Below are 4,882 nucleotides of genomic sequence, written 5' to 3'. Positions count from 1 at the left end.
GAAGGACCCCGGAACGCTTCGGCTGGGGCCTCGAATTGGGACCGGGGCCGCAGGGTCCCAGGGCTGAGGCGGGTACCGTGGTCCTTCCAGAGGGCAGCAGGGCCCCTCCAGCGCTGGCCTGGGCTCTGGGGCCCACGGGGCACAGGGCGGTCCCTAGGGCCCTGTAACAGCGGGAGGGGGCGGGAGGAGGATGGCGCACGGAGACCCAGGCCCTGCAACTGGGGTGGGGAAAGACTGGGGGCTGCCCGTGGCTCCGGCCTGTCTCCTCACTTCCTGCAGTAGGCTGGGAAGAGGGTCCCAGGGCCTGCTCCTTGCTGCGCTGAAGGGAGCCTCACTGCATCCCCAGCACGCCCACCTGCCCACACAGAAGGGCCCGGACCCTGCAGCCCGCCTCGGCTGCTCAGCCCCCTGGGCCTCTTCCCTCCCAGGTGGCAGGCCTGGGCTCAGCAGGCCCTCACTTCATCCTGTTGTCCCCATTTCCTCCAGGAGGAAGTGCAGGCAGACAGGGGAGGCGACTTAGTGCTCCCCACCCAGGCCCCCCACCACCCACACACAAGTTCTAACATAGTTCCTTCCGCAGGAAGTGGGAACTTCACTAGGGGAGGAGGGGCTGTTCCTGCAGTCCAGGGCCAGGGTCACCTGCCCCTCCCCCATCAGGATGCTGCCCCAGGCCTGGTGAGATCAGGAGGGGGTGGAGCCCTCCCACCTCACCCTGGAAAGGATGAGGGGGCGTCTCTCAGCCCAGCCCAGCCTCCAGGACTCTACCTCCTGGGGCAGAGAACGGCCACTAAGAAGTCCACACTTATCCCTGCTCCCCCCAGCCACCCAGACAGCTGCCCCATAACTCACCACCCCTGCCTAGGCACCCCATCCACCTGTGCCAGTCTGGGACTGCCCAACAGTCACTACGCCCCAGCCTAGGGCTCTTCCCAAGCTCTGTGCCCGCACTGTCCTCAGCCGCCCACCCAAACCTCTCCTGCTCCTCAAGACAGAGTGCGGAGACTCACACCTGCCACCAGGCTGCTGCTCCCACGCGCCCTCTGTCTGGCTGCCCTTCTCTCTCCCTACCAAGCCACCTCTGCCAGCCTGCCGGTGAGTGAACCTCCCCTGCCGCAGCCACCATCCCCCACTACAGTCCCAGAAGCCAGGTCTACCTGGAGTCACCCACCAGGCTGGGCCCCCAGACCCCAGGGTGACACTCGGCCCCTTTTGATCTCCCCAGGGTAGGATACAAACCTCAGGGATCATTGTACACAAGTGGCCTACTGTCCAGCGACTGGACAGGACAGCTTCACAACGGCAGGCCAAGTCAGTGGCTCAGACAGGACTCCCAGTTCAGTGCTCATGCCTCACCTCCCAGGATGCCTGAGAACCCAGTGTAGAAACTGCCCCGTGGGGAGCTCTGGCAAGCACACACACCTGCATACACAGAGATGTGTGCTCACACGCACACACACACGTGCCACAGAAGCAGATGACCAGATCAGATGCCTGTGCTGGGAAGATGGGGACCCCATTGCCCTGCAGCAGTCCAGCCCTACGGTGCCCACCAGAGCCTCCAGGGACACCATGAGCCCTGAATCCTCCATGTCCTCCTGTCCACACCCCATCTTTCATCCTGCCTGGAAGGCCTCTGTCCAGGCCAGAAGGAGCATGGCACAGGAAGGAAGATGGCACAGCCACACCAGCTGTGGACCAGTCACTGCCCTCCCTGCAGCAACCCTGACCCATCTTGGAACAGACGCAGCTGGACTCCTGAGTGTTTCCAAAACCATGGCCTCCGTAACATGCAGGTTTCCAGGCCACACCCAGCTCAGGTGCCCCACTCACACACACACGTGCACACGCGGCCGCACCTGGCCCTGGGCAGGTGGGAGCTGTGTTGTCGGCCCTAACCCTCCCTGCCCCCAGCCTCCCACCCCAGAGCTCTGTTATAACACACCGGCCGGCAGCAGCTTCTGTTGAGAGTCAGTCACTGGAGTACAGGGTGTTGGGTCGGAAATTGTGCGGCTCCAGGATTCTAGACGGGAGGAAGCAGGCATGAAGCCCACCCTGGCCCTGGCATTAGGCCTGCATGCCCACGGTCCTGCTGCCTTCCTCCTGGGCACCATTTAGCCCGTGCTGTGCCACCCACATCCAAGGCCCCTAAAGGCCAGTACCCAGAAGTGGGCTTGGTGTCCCAGAGGGCATGGAGTTTCATTTGGAGCTCATGGCCTCAGAGAGGGAGCCTCTCCCCGCCCCAGTCCCTGAGCCCCTGCCAAGAATGCAGAGGCCCCCAGCAGGCCCAGAGGAGGCCCCTGATCTGGCCTCCCGGAGAGCTCAGGGCCTCCCTGGCACACCAGGGCACAACCCCTACCCCTCCTGTGCCACACACCAGTGGACCCTCAGCAGACACAGCTGACTCCAGGACAGGAACTGACCCCCAAGCTCTCCAAGGGTCCGCATGGCCTGATGGTCCCTTCTGCTGGCCGGGGGAGGCTGCCCAGGAAGGTCCTCACCCACCAGCATCAGCCAGAGGCCCCAAAGTGGTCCGCAGTGGGGGAAGGGCATGAGGCCAGCCCTGAGCCCACTGGGCCTGGCTGAGCCTCCACCCAAGTGCCCCCTGGGAACTCCACAACCCTCCCTTGCATGCTGTGTGCCCCTGGGCCCCTCTCCCAAGCTCCCAGACCTTGTTAGTCACCCGCACAACATGGGAATCATGAACCCATCACCAGGTGAGAACACACAGGAACTGCCCCTGGCAGTGCCCACAGAGTTGTCCCAGAGGCCAAGAGGGCAGGGTGGGCAGCGGGTGCGCTTGCTGTGGGAGGGTTCGAGCTAAGCCTGCTCTGCAGAAAGGATCCAGAGTTTGACTGAATTCCATGTGCCTGCCTGGATGGAGCCAGGCCTTGGGCCCACGGGCTGTCTCCATGGAGAAGAGGCCACGGCTCCCCCTTGGGACCCCTGGACCATCCAGGGGACAGGGCCCTGAGGGCCATGAGCATGCAATCAGCACTAGGCAGGCAGGCAGCCCCTGCCTGCTGTTCCTGGCATGCCTGTCCCCAAACCCAGGAGCAGGATCACACCCCACCCAGCACCTTCACGGGAAGGGGAGTTCTGCCCTCCAGCAGGGGAGCCCATCCCCCATGCCCACCCAGCCACCCGTGCTCACTTGGGAAGTGGGGAACTGGGCCGACCTGTTCCTCCACAGTGGGACCCTGTCAGCAGGGTGTCCAGGAAGCTGGTGGTCCCAGAGGGTGACTGGACCTTGGGACCATTTCCACCATACCCAGATGCCCTGGGCAGGGCAGCAGTCATGTACACCTCTGCTGTACCACAGAAGAGGAAGAGCCCAGCCTCAGCCACTGCCCAGCGCACCACCCCCATACACCCCACAACGCCCCTCCCTGAACCCAGTGTCCAGTCCCGTGAAAGCAGAGAAAGCCCAACAACCCCTCTGTGTAGTGGCCTTGGACGGTGCCCTCAGCACAGGCAATGTCCACGTCTGTCCTCAGATCAGTCCTGGAAGGCGCCCATCACCCCCTTTTATGGATGAGTAAACTGAGGCTCAGGCTGTGCAGTCAGCAAGAGCTCTTGAGAGGCTGAGACGGGATTCAGGGCCCACCCAAGGTGGGCACTTTCTTTGCATTTTCTTAAAACAGCCAAGCCCTACACTCCATGTCACCATCCCAGCAGGCGCGGTCACCCTGTGCTCAGTCCCTGGGATTCCCTCCTCTGTGCCACCCAGGGCCTGTGGGGTCAGGGGGGCAGGAGGGGGGTTTGAGATCATGGAGCTGGCCAGGGCCACTGGCCAAGGCTCTAGTGGACGCACGTCAGAGGGGCCTGAGGAGCCGCGGGAAAGAGCTCTGACCTGGCCTCGGGAGGCCACGTCCAAAATAGCCAGCCCCGCACGGTGAGGGGACTCAGCCGGCGCGCACGTAGGCCTCTCGGCCCCCAGCACTGCCAAGCTGGCTGTGGAAGGTCACAGCTATTTCTGGGCTGGCCCGATGGTGAGATGCAGCCTGGCACCCCCAGAGCCAGTGCACACGGCGCCACCGAGGCCCAGCGGGATGGGGCTACCCCCAGGACACACGGTGGAGGGGCTGGAGGGGCCTGCAGGCTCCCATGGTTCCTAGATCCTGCTGGGGGAACGGGTGCGATGGCCTTTCCTCTCTGAGCCATCTCCCTCCCAAAAGGCATGTGCAGTGCTATGAGTGGATTAGTTTCATAGTCACACACTGGCTTTTAGAGGCCACCACCACATGCCAAGCCCTGTGCTGGGCACTTGGGTAGACAAAGAACCAAACCAGACCCGGTGCCTGAAACAATCAAGGGGGGGGCACAAAAAGCAAGGCTTGGCCACTGTCTTCAGCTTCCGTGACCCTGGCATACAGAAGGAGGGTGATTTGTGGCAGGGAGGCCACAGGGCACACACAGGTCCACCCCGTGCACGCAGAGGCGCCCCACGCCTGGCAAACCCACACCACCAGTGCTGCCAGCACTGGCCCGGGCTCCATCTACCCTGGGTGTTGGCCTTCCCCATGTGACAAATGGGGAACCTGAGGCTCAGAGAGGGTGCGAGACTCAGCCGGTGACCCCCCAGGTAGAGCCTCAGCTCAAAGCCAAGGCAGGTAGGTTCTCTGGGGTCCAGGGAAGGGGTCAGCTCCTTTCAATCCCGGAGGCCTGGCCATTGCTCAGTCCGTGGCCACTGTCCTCATACAGGGCTGCCAGCTTAGGAGTGTGACCTGGTTCCCCTCCTGGCTCCCCATTGTGAGCTGTGTGATGGGCTCATCCCTCAACCTCACTCTGCTGTGTGCTCATCTGTGGGATGGGTTCACTGGAAGGCTGTCCTGTGTGCCTCAGTGTGCTCATCTGTGGGATGGGTTCACTGGAAGGCTGTCCT

The 4,882-nt window shown here is 63.2% G+C and overlaps 1 protein-coding gene across 1 annotated transcript in view; it reads right to left on the bottom strand.

Moving 5' to 3' along the window:
* Positions 1-2,201, bottom strand: part of PTP4A3 (protein tyrosine phosphatase type IVA, member 3) — a 23,942-nt gene extending 21,741 nt beyond the window's left edge. Inside the window, exon 1 of the mRNA XM_011990154.1 lies at positions 1,943-2,201. The gene's annotated coding sequence lies outside the window, so the exon portion shown is untranslated. The remainder of the gene's footprint in view (positions 1-1,942) is intronic.
* Between the last annotated feature and the right edge of the window lie 2,681 nt (positions 2,202-4,882).

Source organism: Mandrillus leucophaeus, unplaced genomic scaffold (genome assembly GCF_000951045.1).
Source record: "Mandrillus leucophaeus isolate KB7577 unplaced genomic scaffold, Mleu.le_1.0 Scaffold371, whole genome shotgun sequence".
Lineage (NCBI taxonomy): Eukaryota > Metazoa > Chordata > Mammalia > Primates > Cercopithecidae > Mandrillus > Mandrillus leucophaeus.
This window is presented reverse-complemented; position numbering and strand designations above follow the sequence as displayed.